The 16,240-nt window shown below is 43.4% G+C and overlaps 1 long non-coding RNA gene across 1 annotated transcript in view; it reads left to right on the top strand.

Annotated features, from left to right (window-relative positions):
* Positions 1-15,566, top strand: part of LOC144767369 (uncharacterized) — a 69,076-nt gene extending 53,510 nt beyond the window's left edge. Inside the window, exon 5 of the long non-coding RNA XR_013598166.1 lies at positions 15,421-15,566. This is a non-coding gene — a long non-coding RNA (uncharacterized LOC144767369). The remainder of the gene's footprint in view (positions 1-15,420) is intronic.
* The last annotated feature ends 674 nt before the right edge of the window (positions 15,567-16,240 follow it).

Raw genomic sequence — 16,240 nt, forward strand, 5'->3', positions numbered from 1 at the left:
GATTTCGCAATGGGTAGCTGATGGTGGCATAGTCTCTTATGTACCGAGCACAATAGCTCGCCATTCCTAGAAAGGATCTCACATCTCCGACGTCCTGAGGGCTCTCTGTATCATTCAGTGCTGCTACTTTCTCAGTGTCTGGCTTCATCCCTGCTCCTGAGAATATATGTCCAAAGAATTTCAACGTGGACTTGTGAAATTCACATTTTTCTTTGTTCAATGTGAGATTAGCATCCAAAAGGGCATGACAGACTCTATCTAGTGCCGTGTCATGTTCCTTCACTGTTGCGCCATACACCAAGATATCGTCACTGTAATTCAGGGCATTAGGAATGTGGTGAATTGTCTTTCTTATGGTTTCTTGAAATATCTCCGCGGCAGAGGAGACTCCAAAACTGAGCCGCTTATACCTAAAAAGTCCAAGATGGGTAGCAAATGTGGTGAAGTACCGTGATTCTTCGTGTAACTCCAGTTGGTGGTATCCTTTATTAAGGTCCAATTTGGAAAAGACTTGGGCTCCGTTGAGGGACGCGATCATATCACTCAGATGCGGCCCAGGATGACGCTCTCGCTCAATGGCAGTATTGGGTACCCTCATGTCAACGCAGAGGCGCACTTTGTCTGGGGTACCCTTTTTCAGCACGATCACTACTGGTGAAACCCATGGAGTGGGTCCGTCCGTACACTCGATGATATCAGCTTGTAGTAACTCTTGCAATTCCTCTTCCACGGCCCTCTGGAGGTGAAACGGGACCTGTCTGTGATGCTGAGCCACGGGAGTCACTTGCTCATTAATGTGTAAGCACACTTGACAGCGAGCCATCTTCCTGAGCCCAGTGAACAATTTGAGAAACTTGTGGATGATGTCCGGGTCATCACTTACACGATAGAGAATCTCTACCAGCCGGAGCCGTTCAGCAGTGGGGAGGCTGAGAAGACAGTCCGCTTCTGGTCCCTCGATCACATGTATATGTGCAGGCACCGTGTGGTCCTTGTGGGTGAGAGTGGTTGCAAACTTTCCTAAACAAGGAAGTGTTTTTTTAGACATTCATGTGTACACCCTCACATGGGCTGGGCTTAGTGGAGGAGTTGGCTTCATTCTATGATATTCTGTCAGTGGAATGTAATCCAGAGATGCGCCACTGTCGAGCACAAATTTAGCCCCGTGATCACCTACACGGATGTCAAATCTCAGGTACTTCTAAACTTGATCCGGGTCAGCCACCATGCATATGTACTCATCACTATCCTGTGATACGGGTGATGGTGACCTTGACTCTTGTGACGGTGACCTTCTCGACCAGTATGATTTGTGGGAAGCCCCACTCGATTGTGAGGATCCTGTGGAAGAACCTCGGTGATCTCGGATTGCTTTGGCGTGATGGCACGTGGTTGTTGGGCGAGAAGACCTACCATGGTCTTTCTGTTTGTCTTTACGATATTCTCCACAGACATTTTCAAAATGATTGTCTCTCCCGCATTTCTGTCATTGTTGTCCAAGGGCAGGACACGCATCAGTGTGAGGGAAATCGTAACCGCACCTGTAGCATTTGAGCGGACGTTCCCGTCTCCTATCCCTTTTGCTTTAATCATGACGTCTGCGACCCGTGTGTTGGTGATGGGTTTTTGGTCTGGGCGTCCTATTTCTGTCATGAGAGTGCCTACGGGTGTTGCGTGATTGAAGTCGGAGGGCTTGTTCATGCTTCTCTGTGCGTCCTGCTTCCATTTTCTTGGCGTGTTCCTCCGCCTGGTCATGAGTGTAGCTTTTCTTTAGAAGCCTTCGTCTTAGGGATTCTGATTGACAGCCCTCGATGATGCATAACCTGAGAGCATCTTCAGTGAAGAATGTGTCAAATTCACAATATCAGCCCAACCGTCTAAGCCGTGTGATGAACGTGCTCATCGGTTCTTCCTTCTCCTGCGATGCTAAATTGAAAGTGTACCTTTCGTAGTTGACATTCTTTTTGTGTAGAAACTTTTTATTCAGGGCATCACACACTTTGGTGTATGATCCGGCATCGTCAGCAGGCAGTTCTTTTATGAGTTGACTAACCTCCTTTCCTATGAGGTTGCGCAGAGCGATTCATTTCTGATCTTCTTCCGTCACCTGAGACCCTTGCATAAAATCTTCAAAGTCTTCAAGCCATTCCTCCTCCAGCCACAAGTGCGAGCGGTTCAGGTGGGCGTAAAAAGGAAACGCCCATCATGCCTGGTCTGCTGGTACCAAGTGGGGCTTGAGCGCTTCGTGACGGTGATCCTGACATCTTTAAAACTTGCTTTCTTAAATATTTGTGTTTTCATACAATCACTTTGTCGTTTGCAAGGGTTTTTTCTGCACGTATTCACTGGTAGGGACGATGTGCTTATAAAGTGTCTGTCTTCTGTCCTTCTATTGCACTCCAACCATCTCTGTACAGGTTGGTGGAGCTGAACAGTATGTTTTGGGCTTGTATTTGCTTGTGTTTCTTAGAAAACCCACTGCTGCCTGACTTCAAAATGTCCGCTGTCTATCCCTGACAGGGGATAGGTAGAGAAGCCTGACTTCAAGATGGCCGCCATCATCGAAATCTCGCTTCCTATGAGATTTGGCTAAGTTCCACACTCTTCGAGCCCCAGCACACACAGGCAGGCACTCACCGGGCAGGCGGTCACAGCGCTGGACTGGGCACAGTGTAGAAGACCAGGGTGGCCTCCCGGCATCAGGCAGCTAACATTCGGGCATCAGGTAAAACCGGAGTGGGCTCCCGGCATCAGCAGCTACCGCATGGGCAGCACACGTGGCTGGGGTGGGCACCAAGCTTTCAGTGCACGTCCGCGCTGGGAAACTCCACTCCCCACAGCTTACAGGCCGGGGAGCTCGGGACAGAATGAGGCGATGCCGTCGGCGTGAACTCTGCCAAGGTGAGCACCCGGAGGGGCGCTCTCGTCGCAACCGCGACACTGCACGCACGCCACCACGGGAACAGGGTCACCAGTTTCAGGGAGCAACGCGTTCAAGTAATGCGATGCATCCCACCCTCGTCGCCAGTTGTCGAGTCCTAACTACAATAACGACTCGGAATCGAGGACTTACTTAAGGTGCTTTATTCATGCGTCCATTCCCTTCAGGTCCCTACTCTGTTCTGCCCCGCTCCTGTCCTCGACTCCTCCCTTTCCTGTCCCTCCCACGTCTCCACCCCCCAACTACTAGACTGCTACTTGCACCATTACATGTTGTCTTTCACAACTGTTGCTGTAAACAAAGGTCTCAAGGTATGCTTAAATTCATTGTATGTTTGATCATGTACGGAGCTAGCCATACGCTACCCAGTACCCATCGCAGCATTACCGGGGCGGGCTGCCCCTTTGCGCAGATTGATATCTTGGAATCCCTTCTTGGATTTAGGTAGGACGTGCATCGTGTTGCCCACCATCATCTTCACATAGGTCCCGATTTCGGGACAGCTAGATCGGTGCACCGCCACTCGGCTTTGTAAACGCCAGAGGCTTATGTTTTTTAACCTATCCCGCCCCTAGGGACCTGTCGACTTTCTCTCCTGGGACCTTTTAACTCGAGAGATCGACCTCATCCTGTGATTTGGCGATCCTCCCTCACCACCTACTGCTTGTGATCTCACATACACGGCTGCAGCCCCAACCGCCCGACTCCATCCTATCAAAAAAAACGGCGCCCACCACGGACCCAATACCAGAAGTTGTTCATCTTTATAACTGCCTCGTATGAACGGTGAGCTTTGTTATTTGTTATCCACCCTACCTGCTATATCCTTTTATTCATGACTCATCTCCCCACCCGCCCCCCCCGGTTGTGGTTTTTGTTTCAATCTGTGTATGTTCTCTTCATTTGTTGCACCTCTACAGGCCCAGCGTTTGCTAATTCTGACCAGCATTTCTTTACCACGCATGTAGCGCTCATCTGCGGTTAGGGTAAACAGTTAGGGTTGCATGACCCTCTACATACTATCTCTTATGGTGGTCTTTTGCCTCGTTTGGTGTATATTTTCTTTATTTCTTGCACCTCTACAGACCCAGCTGCTCTACATTTCGACCAGCACTCCACCCTTACTCACCTAGCGCTTGTTCTTCCGCCAAGGCAACACGTGAAGGCAGAATGAAGTCCTACTTGCTACACCCTATATTGTCACTTTCCTTTTCCCATTATCGCACCGTGTATCTGAGTTTAACACTTACAAACCATTTGTAGTTGGTATCTGTCCTTTCCCTGTCATTTCTTTCCTCTTGTTATTTTATACTTTTATTTTGGGATCACCATTTCAGTATATTCCCGGAGATGTCTGTTAATCTGTTGTGTTTTTTTTGTTTGTGAACAAGTTCTCCCTATTATTAACTTTATCCGATTGATTTTTCCAGTGCTTTGTGAACCACATTTATCTGCTTTATCTTCATTCTCTAAATGAACTTTTTGAACATGTGCCTTTGTATCCATATATGTATAGTAATATTAACTTTTGTTCTAGGCACATTCCACTGCTTTTGTTTGTTGATTCTTTCGACCTGAGGAAGGTGATGCCCACATTGGGGTTCAATACCGAAATGCGCGTCTGCGCTGGATTCCTCCTGTTAGAATATATTGTAACAGAGAAAATCCTCCCATTGATGTTCTTCATGAATGTTTAATAATTTCTGACAATTTCTTTATATTCATCACTTCATTGTGTTATTGATTGTTTTTGATTCATCCATCTTGATTTTCTTGAGGCACGTTTGTATTTCTCTGCCAGGCCTCATGTGCTATCTGGGATTCCTATGGGAGGTCTTTATCTATGTACATATTGAGTGTATTTGAGTCTGATATTGTTAAGGCGTGCGAGAATGCGAGTATATGGGAAGGTTTGAGTGAATGTGCTGTGGGATGTGTTTGGATATTTATATTTACATTGAAACAATGTTGATGTATTATAATATTAAATCTAAATAAAAGCCTTTTTAAATAATTGTATTTCCTCCTGTTGTGGTTTAACTACTAATTTGTTTTATGCACTGGTCATGTCCTTATAATCTGTGACTTCATGCACGTGTAGAGCTAAACACGTAGAGAACCTCCTCCTTTGAGTAAATTGTGTACTTCCCCTGCCGGTCTCTACCTTTATTGACTTAGCTCGTTGACCATATATTTCCAGCATGGCTAGTGGGTGCCCTTTGAGAAGGAGGAATATAGATCCAACTATGATGAGGATCAAGGGCACCATTAAGAGGACAATTTGGTTGACGCAGTGGATGCTTCAGTTCATCAGTCCGTCAACAGGGCAATTTAGACTACAGTACCTCTCACAGTCAATCCGGGTTTGGCGGCTGCCTTGAAGCCCATTACAGCCCAACAGGAGAGATTTGTGAAAAGGCGTGGATATGACCCGTAGTTTGCCCTAAAATCTATGGAAGGTACACAATCTGCCTTGCAAGGTAAAAGCCAAGTCATCTGAGTAGCCTCCTACTGTTGCGGTTTACTGATAGAATATCGCTGTAACAAACATTGATGTTCTAAATATCGAAGTAAAAATATAGAATACAAAAATATCGACTCCCTATGTTTAAACCGGTCATATTGAATCAAAAATATTGAAGTAAAAAATATAGATGTACAAAATATCGACTTAAAAATATATATAACATACAATAAATATATTAAATATTATTAATATTTTTAACAAAATTAATTAAATGTAATATATATTTTAACTAAATATAACACATAAACGTAATGGAAAATATAAACAATGAAAATAAAAATGTATACATAGACATATATTTACTTAAATATAATTTTACTATTATCTTTATTTAATTTTAAACTTTTAAATACATAAACAATACATATATGTATATATATCAATAATTTAAAATAAAAATAAACATTTTACAATGAATTAAAACATTTAACTAAAAAAACATGAAAACACATTTTGCAATAGAATAAATACAACAGTAGGGAAAGTGCAGGATAGCAGAGGGGTAAACATTACTATTCCCACACCGGTGAGTGCAACAGTAGGGAAAGTGCTGGATACCGGATGAATAAAAATGACTATTTCTACTACAGTGAGTGCAACAGTAGAGAAAGTGCTGGATGGCAGAGGGGTAAAAATGACTATTCCCGCTCCAGTGAGTGAACCAGTAGGGAAAGTGCTGGATAGCAAAGGGGTACAAATTACTATTCTCACTCCAGTGAGTGCAACAGTAGGGAAAGAGCTGGAGAGCGGATGAGTGAAAATTACTATTCCCACTCCAGTGAGTGCAACACTAGGGAAACTGCTGGACGGCGGAGGGTTAAAAATGACTATTCACACTTCAAAGGGTGCAACAGTAGGGAAAGAGCTGGATAGCGTATGAGTAAAATTACTATTCCCACTCCAGTGAGTGCAACAGTAGGGAAAGTGGTGGATGGCGGAGGAGTAAACATTACTATTCTCACTCCAGTGAGTGCAACAGTAGGGAAAGAGCTGGAGAGCGGATGAGTGAAAATTACTATTCCCACTCCAGTGAGTGCAACACTAGGGAAACTGCTGGACGGTGGAGGGTTAAAAATTACTATTCACACTTCAAAGGGTGCAACAGTAGGGAAAGAGCTGGATAGCGTATGAGTAAAAATTACTATTCCCACTCCAGTGAGTGCAACAGTAGGGAAAGTGGTGGATGGCGGAGGAGTAAAAATTACTAATCCCACTCTAGTGAGTGCAACAGTAGAGAAAGTGCTGGATGGCATAGGGGTACAAATTGCTATTCCCACTCCAGTAAGTGCAACAGTAGGGAAAGTGCTAGATGACAAAGGAGTAAAATTACTATTTCCACTCCAGTGAGTGCAACCGTAGGGAAAGTGCTTGATGGCGGAGGGGTAAAAATTACTATTCCCACTCCAGTTAGTGCAACAGTAGGGAAAGTGCTGGATAGCGGAGGGGTAAAAATTACTATTTCCACTCCAGTGAGTGCAACAGTGAGGAAAGTGCTGGATAGCGGAGGGGTAAACATTACTACTCCCACTCCAGTGAGTGCAACAGTAAGGAAAGTTTTGGATAGCAAAGAAACAAAAATTAATACTAACATTTAAATATTTAAAAAAATTTAAACAATATAAAAAAATAAACAATATTTTGAAAATAGCAGATTAAATATATTAAACAGTAACATTAAATATTTTAATTACATATATCAAAAAGGTAGAACTATTATCTAAAACAATTACATTTATAAACAATATTTATTTGAAATAAGAAAATGTACACTACAGTGAGTGCAACAGTAGAGAAAGTGCTGGATGGCGGAGGGGTAAAAATGACTATTCCAACTCCAGTGAATGCAACAGTAGGGAAAGTGCTGGATAGCAAAGGGGTACAAATTACTATTCTCACTCCAGTGAGTGCAACAGTAGGGAAAGAGCTGGATAGCGGATGAGTGAAAATTACTATTCCTACTCCAGTGAGTGGAACACTAGGGAAACTGCTGGACGGCGGAGGGTTAAAAATTACTATTCCCACTCCATTGAGTGCAACAGTAGGGAAAGTGGTGGATGGCGGAGGAGTAAAAATTACTATTCCCACTCTAGTGAGTGCAACATTAGAGAAAGTGCTGGATGGCGTAGCGGTAAAAATTACTATTCCCACTCCAGTAAGTGCAACAGTAGGGAAAGTGCTAGATGGCAAAGGAGTAAAAATTACTATTTCCACTCCAGTGAGTGCAACCGTAGGGAAAGTGCTTGATGGCGGAGGGGTAAAAATGACTTTCCCACTCCAGTTAGTGCAACAGTAGGGAAAGTGCTGGATAGCCCAGGGGTAAAAATTACCATTCCCACTCCAGTGAGGAAAGTGCTGGATAGCGGAGGGGTAAACATTACTACTCCCACTCCAGTGAGTGCAACAGTAAGTAAGGAAAGTGTTGGATAGCAAAGAAACAAAAATTAATAATAACATTTAAATATTTAAAAAAATGTAAACAATATAAAAATAAACAATATTTTGAAAATAGCAGATTAAATATATTAAATAACATTAAATATTTTAATTACATATATCAAAAAGGTAGAACTATTATCTAAAACAATTACATTTATAAACAATATTTATTTGAAATAGGAAAATATACACTACAGTGAGTGCAACAGTAGAGAAAGTGCTGGATGGCGGAGGGGTAAAAATGACTATTCCCACTCCAGTGAGTGCAACAGTAGGGAAAGTGCTGGATAGCAAAGGGGTAAAAATTACTATTGCCACTCCAGTGAGTGCAACAGTAGGGAAAGAGCTGGATAGCGGATGAGTGAAAATTACTGTTCCCAGTCCAGTGAGTGCAACACTAGGGAAACTGCTGGATGGCGGAGGGTTGAAAATTACTATCTCCACTTCAAAAAGTGCAACAGTAGGGAAAGAGCTGGATAGCGTATGAGTAAAAATTACTATTCCCACTCCAGTGAGTGCAACAGTAGGGAAAGTGGTGGATGGCGGAGGAGTAAAAATTACTATCCCCACTGCAAAGAGTGCAACAGTAGGGAAAGAGCTGGATAGCGTATGAGTAAAAATTACTATTCCCACTCCAGTGAGTGCAACAGTAGTGAAACTGCTAGATGGCAAAGGAGTAAAAATTACTATTCCCACTCCAGTGAGTGCAACCGTAGGGAAAGTGCTTGATGGCAGAGGGGTAAAAATGACTATTCCCACTCCAGTGAGTGCAACCGTAGGGAAAGTGCTGGATAGCAGAGGGGTAAACATTACTATTCCCACTCCAGTGAGTGCAACAGTAAGGAAAGTGTTGAATAGCAAAGAAACAAAAATTAATAATAAGATTTAAATATTTAAAAAAATGTAAACAATATAAAAAATAAATAAACTATATTTTGAAAATAGCAGATTAAATATATTAAACAATAACATTAACTATTTTAATTACATTTATCAAAAAGGTAGAACTATTATCTAAAACAATTACATTTAGAAACAATATTTATTTGAAATAAGAAAATATTAACCAACAATTTTTTTAAAACAATAATATATTCATTTAATTTCCTAGCCACACCAATTTAAAAAAAATCTATATTTTCATTATAATGTATTTCCAACATTAACATAATTATTAATTATTCTACAATTTAGGGGTCGATTCCTATCCAGTAAAATTACCGTCCGTACGATTCGCATCCGGAGCCATCTCCGTACGACTCGTACACACACCGTACGACCCGGACCGGGGTATCAGGACGCGATTCGTACGGTCCACGTCAGGTAAGGGCGATTCGTACGGAAAAGCGCACATTCACATACACACGGTGCGTACCCCCCATGATTGCAGGGGTACGCACCGTACCCCAGCGATCATGGGGGGTACGCACCGTACACCCAGCGTACATGGGGTATGCACCGTACACCCAGCGTACATGGGGTACGGTGCGTACCCCATGTATGCTGGGTGTACGGTGCATACCCCGCATGATCGTAGGGCTACGGTGCGTACCCCTGCGATCATGGGGGGTACGCACCGTACCTGGGGGGGGGGTGTTCGGTACCTGTTTCGGCGCAAACTCTGCTTTTACGGCTGTTTTCAGCTCCCGTAGAAAAAGGGTCATAAGGTGCGTACCCAACACGAATCGTACTTGCCGGGTCGGAAAAAGCACCCACGAACCGTACAGATGTCGCGTACAGCAGGTTCCAAGGGAGATTCGTATGGGGATTTGATTCGTATGGTCTCTGTACGATTCGTACAGAGTTCAGCTCCTGGTACGAATTGTACTTCGTCGTATGTACGGGGCACGTTGCAGGGTACGATTCGTATGGGAAAAACGCTCCAAACCGCTATTCGGAGCGCTTTTTACCGGATCGGAATCGACCCCATGGTGTTAATAAAAATAATTAATAAACATTGATTTAATATGCATTCTTTAACACTATAATATTCTCAACACACACCTAAAATTAAGTACACAAATACCATAATTAATTACTAATTAATTATTTTTAATTAATTAACTAATATTTATTAATAAATTACTTCCCACCCTTCTAATCATTTTCACCTATAAACACCACAACACACCTAGAAATGTTACACAATTAACATAATTAATTGCCAATTAATTAATGAAAATTAATTATCAACTATTTATTAAATCATCAATTAAAAACTTAATTACTTCCCACCATTCCCACCATTTTCCCCTATAAACAGCACAACACACACCTAAAAATAATGACGCAATTAACAAAATTAATTCCAATTCATAAAAATTAATTATCAACTAATTATTAAATTATCAATTAAAAACTAAATTACTTCCCACCATTTCCAACATTTTCACCTATAAACAGCACAACACACACATAAAAATAAGTACACCATTAATATAATTAATTGCCAATTAATTAATTAAAATTAATTAACAACTAATTATTACATATTCGATAAAAAATAAATTCACATATTTAACACTATAACATCTCAATTCAACAATTATTAATAAACGAAAATTATTTTATACATTTTATATAATTAAATTACTTCCCACCCTATTCACCTATAAACCCACACCCCGATCACGGAATTAAAAATGCCGATGTTGCGGCGGTCCGACCATGCAAATTAGGATGCGCCCGCCACACTGGCATGCGCATAATGGGCCTTTTACATTGCGGGTAAATCTGTTGGCTGCAGACCCACTCGCAATGTAAAAGGACTGTGCACAGCATGGCCATGCACAACATGGCAGGCACCACGTGGTGCCTGCCACGTAGTGCATTGCAGAGGGGGGACCATAGGTATCCCTCATGTGCACCCCCCAAACTCCCCCAACACCCTGGAGGCCCGCAACGGGCCCCCAGCATCAAGGACCGCATGCCTTTCCTTGGCGGCATCGGTGCCATGGAAAGGTCAATTTCCGCCTACATCATAATATGGATGGTGGTGTCTTTCAGACACCGCCATCATATTGTGTCCCTTCTCCGCCCGGTTGACAATTCGACCCGTGGAAAAACGGTGGATGGGCTTTCCGTCTGCCGCAGAGCCCCCGCCATACTAATATGGCTGGGGGGAGTACCAGGGACATATGGTGGGCCGAACGACACTGGCGGGCCGGCGGTGGCGATCCGTCCACCATCATAATAGGGCCCTTAATATTTGTTACATCAATATTACTTAACCAAAGTCGATATTCTGCACCACAATATTTTCTCTGTCGATATTCTTGAGCCACAATATTTCTGCAACAATATTCAGGTAAGTCGATATTTGTGATTCGATGTTTAGTCTCTGCACCGCTGTTGCATTGTCCAACTTTCCCCAAGGTTCTCTGGGGTATCATGAATACTGTTCGGCCCCTTCTACCTCTAAATGGTTGCAGTCCAAGCATGAGGATGGTACTGATACAGAGTTTACACATAAGGATTCCACCCATTCAGATCATGATACCAAGATAGGCAAGAAGTCCACAAAGTCCACCTCTGACAGGCCTCTGCCCCCTTCCCGATCCCCTTCCAACCCTTTCGACTTCAACCCTGAGGACCTAGTCCACCCAAAGAGGTCTGACTGGGCCCCACTCCAGCGGTGTCACAATATCTGCATGATACCCTACACACAGGGGTCGACAAAGAAGTTCCTAACCATCTTAGGGGGGAATGTCCGAGACCAGCCCTTCCTAATAAAGTTACAAAAACTCTTTAGATCGACCCTAGTCTGTTGATATTTCTAAAAAAGTTTGCTAAGGGTCCCAAGAAGGGCATAGACCATGCCAGGCGCGGGTGTCAGGACAAGATGCTGGCTCTCAAATGCCCCCTTGCTAAAATGCTAACGATGGGCTTAATGGGCAGGCAAATGGGTGCCCCTATTGACCCCGATGTCCTGGCAGGGTGGTCCCAGCAGGCTCTATATGCCTACAGGGAAACATCAATTACACTATGTCATCTGAAAGACGACATGGATGCGCATGGACCCAAACATGACGGAGCTAGCTTCGGTCGACGCTGGTCCCTTAGCCAAAGGACACCTCTATGGGGAAAAATTCATGAAAGCCATTTCTGAGCATGTTACTACTTTTTTGACCCTAGATAAGCCCAATCCAAACTCAAAAAGGTATTCCAGGCTAGCCTTTTTGGCTCGGGTTTGGAGAGGCAGGGGCCGCTCACCAGGCCATTTCTACTGCCAGCGTATGGACGTGGTAGAGGAGAAAGGCTGGACTCCACTAGAGGGTTTACCTTCTTCTCGGCCATAAAGCAATTCTCCTGATGCAGCTTTAATAGCAGCGGTCCCAGAATGGGACTCTAGTCTAATAATTACACAGGTGAGGGTCATCGATTCTTCAGAGATTCAATTGGGGGGGTCAAGTACAATTCTTTTTTCGCAATTGGAGTCTTTTAACTCAGGTAGCATGGGTATTACAAATTATTCACAGTTTCTGACTGGAGTTTTATCAGACGCCCTGGCAAATGGGGCCCCCTCAACAGTTAAATGTTTCCCTACAACAGTCTGCTTTTATAGACGCTAAAATAGAAGACTTGCCGCAGAAGCGAGTGGTGGCTTATTGCAACCCTCATCCTGCAGGTTTCTGCAGCTACATCTTTTTAGTACAAAAGAGAAGGGGTGAACGCAGATTGGTTCTGAATTTGCAGGGATTCAACTACTACATTACATACAGGCATTTCAAGATGGAAGGTGTCCATCTTCCGGCAGACTTGTTGCAGAAAGGATGGTACTTCTGAACCTCAAGGATGCCTATCTATTCATTCCCATCTTTCCCTCATACAGGTGGTTCCTACAATTCTGGTGGAGGGAGAAATGGCTGAAATATTTGGTCCTTCCTTTCGGGCTTTCTTCTGCACCATGGTGCTTCACCAAGGTGATGAAGCCGGTGATAGCCCACCTCAGGGAGAAGGGATCATTTACTAAGACGACTTTCTGATCATGGCGCACTCCCAGGAGTTAGTCATTCTATATCTGCAGATAACGATGTCTCTTTTACAGAACTTGGGATTTGTCATTAACAGAACCAAATCGGTTCTTTGTCCTTCCCAGACTGTAGAATTCCTGGAGTTTGTGATCGACTCTCTGTTAGCTCAGCTGAAGCTCCCCAAGACCAAGTTAAGGGACATAAAAAAGAACTGAAATTGTTCCTTTCCAGTCAGACAGTTTCCCTGCAGATGATCACTCGCCAGGTCGGTCTGCTAGCTTCCTTCATCCAGCCAATCTTTCTGGAGCCCCTTCACTGTAGGGCCCTCAGAGATAAAAAATCAACCTTGACGGAAGGGTTTGGCTTTACACAGATCAGGGACCTCTGACGGACTAGTTCAGAGAGAAACTTCGATGGTGGCTGGGACACGTAGATGAGTGGAATGGCAGAGCCATCTTTGGATCCCAGCCGGAAGTGGTGATAGAGTCAGACACCGGCCAATGGGGTTAAGGTGCGTGTTGTGGAGATATCTCAACAGGTGGCAGGTGGTCTCTCCAGGAGTTAGAATTCAATATCAATTGTCTAGAGCTTCTGGTGGAGTCCTTTGCCATCAGAACTCTTTCCTCCAAGAAGATATCTTGCTGCATCCTTCTCGGGATGGGCAATATATCTGCACTGAGTTACATCAACAAGTTGGAGGGCATGAGATCGTCCCTGCTGGTGGAGATAGCCAATGACTTTTGGCACTATTACCTGAGTCACAAGATATCTATGATATCGGAGTACATTCTTGGTCAATCCAACAAAGTTGCGGATTGGAACTCCAGTTACCTGATAGATTACAGCGTTTGGCAGCTCCATCCTTGCCTATTTAAATTGATACAGACTGTTTGGGGTCCCTGCAAGGTAGTCCTCTTTGCCTTCAAACTGAACCGACAATTGGCGGAGTTCTTCCGCTGGGGGCCAGATCTGTTAGCAAAGGCAACAGATGCTTTTTCTCAGGATACGTCAAAGACCAATAAAGTATGCCTTTACCCAATTCAAATTGATCCCAAGGGTAGCAACTCAGATCATGTGACAGGTAGTAGAGGTGGTGCTTGTCCGCCATGTATGGAAAGCACAGTCCTAGAGCGGACGTGCAATCTATCTTTCCTTCTTCCATGGTTTTAGATGATGCTCCGAGTTGTCACAGGAACTGCATCCGATGAAAATTTCCGAGCAGTTGTCCCAGATGTCATGGAGGCTTTCCAGCAGCAGTGGAGTTTGTCACGCATTTCGGATGCAGCTTCAGAATTCATCAAATGAGCGGAATTCTACCCTCCACCAAGAAGAGGTACATTTCAGCATGGAGCTGCTCGATGGGTTGGTGCCTGGAAAGGCATGTGGATCCAGTGGCGACAAAATTACCTCTCATAATGAATTTCCTGTCTCAGAAATCAACTGAGGGTTTATCATACAGGTCAATGAAGAATTTCGTTCTGCTATTTTAGCAGATAATATACAGGTGAATGATAAGCCTGTGGGAATACTGTCATCTGTAAACTTCTTAAAGGCATCAGGGTTGCTAATCCTCCCAGGCCTAAGTGTTCCTTTTTGTGGGATGTGACTTTATTCTTAAACCTTTTGAAAGGTGGCCGCATAATGACCAATTGTCCAAGAAACAGTTGGCTAAGCTATGCTTTTATGTCTTTCCGCGTGCCGAAGGACTTTGGATGTGACACTGCAGGTAGAGTATTTACTCCTGAAGGAGTTTCCTTTACAGTTGCTGGCAGGACAAAATCTTTCACCTAGTGTATTGAGTTTCATGTACTTCCTAATAATGATAAACTGTGTATTGTAAAATGCTTGTAAGCTTATGAGGAATGCACTATTGCATTGGGAAATGATACCTGTGGTCAATTGTTGATTGCTTTATAAAAACCTTTTAAGGCAGTGTCAGCTGCCACTAAATCAAGGTGGTTGAAATCGGTGATTGCAGAGGCTGGTATAGATACTCAGGTGCTTGGAGCTCATTCTGTTTGGGGTGCTATGGCCGCCAGACATGCGCACTAATGCAGAAGCATGCCTGGAAGACGCCGATGATGACGTTCACACGGGAGGTACGGCCCTTTAAAAACGAGCAGATTTTAATGTAGCCTTTAGACACGAGGGAACCAAGACGGTTCGGGGCCAGTATTGTAAGGTAAGAATCTTGCAACACCCCGTGATTATACGGAGAATGAGTTTTTGGTTAGGCTTGCGGGGTAGTAATTCGGAATAGTAACTAATACATTTTCGAACGAGTCATGGGTGCTTGGATACGTTGTGCCTATTGAAACTGAACGCGTCTTAGTACCGAGTGGTTCCGTCTAGATGAGGGACCTAAAGTATTTTTTCTGAGTTCTGTATTAGCCGCATTGCCTCAAAGAATAACAGGGTCGGAGCAACTGTTAGACACCACATTGCCTGACTTCTGAGCCGCATGTTTTAATACCCGTTAATTAAATAGATACGAAACTAGAGAATAATCGCAAAATAAAAAACACATTGGTTTATTTTTCCAGTGCACTTCTTGATCTGACCTCCACGAGGCGGACGAGTTAAAACAGGAAGATCTGACACCAGAGGGTCTCCTGTGAACTGCACACCATTTCTACTCCTCTTTATCAACCTCATAGATTCTGTGACCGGAGGTTGACATAACATCATAAGAGAGGTAGGTTGATATATAAATTTGCAGGGATTTAAAGGAAGATGGGATCAACAATTCAGGGTTAACATTGGACATCCATGTTATTTCCTCCCCCTTTTTTACATACTTCTGGAACCAGAACTAGACGCAGGCCTTTTATGAAGGGAGTAGAAATATACCTACCTGACAGTCATAAGAAACAGAAGAGTGAAGAAAAAGTTCTGAGGTGCCATTATTTAATCGCGCATCCTGCACAAACGGCACAGGTAATGGGATTTGATATACGAACAGTAACATAGGGCAAAAAAAAAATAGGATGATGTAAGCCTGATTCAGTAGACCACATTCTGTTTTGTCTTTCTAGTGCTGGACCAATTATAATCCGCATGGATTTTAATGAAGTTGTGTGCAAGTGAAAACAGAGATTTGGTTGTTGGTCACTAAGACCTCACGATGAGTGTATATCAGAGATTTTAGGATAAAGGAGATTGAGTGGCCTTAATGAAAGTTTACGGGGTATGGTTTCCTCTCAGGGTATAGGGAGAGGGCTCTCTGGTGCCTATGGATTGAGATACAGCTCTTAGGATTTGCTGCATGAATTATATAAATAATAGTATAAACAGGATGTGAAGTACAGGAGAATGGAATAATCAACAACAATAGAATACCGGTGTTATGTTCCTCTGTACATA

This window comes from Lissotriton helveticus, chromosome 7, assembly GCF_964261635.1.
Source record: "Lissotriton helveticus chromosome 7, aLisHel1.1, whole genome shotgun sequence".
Taxonomy (NCBI): Eukaryota; Metazoa; Chordata; class Amphibia; order Caudata; family Salamandridae; genus Lissotriton; species Lissotriton helveticus.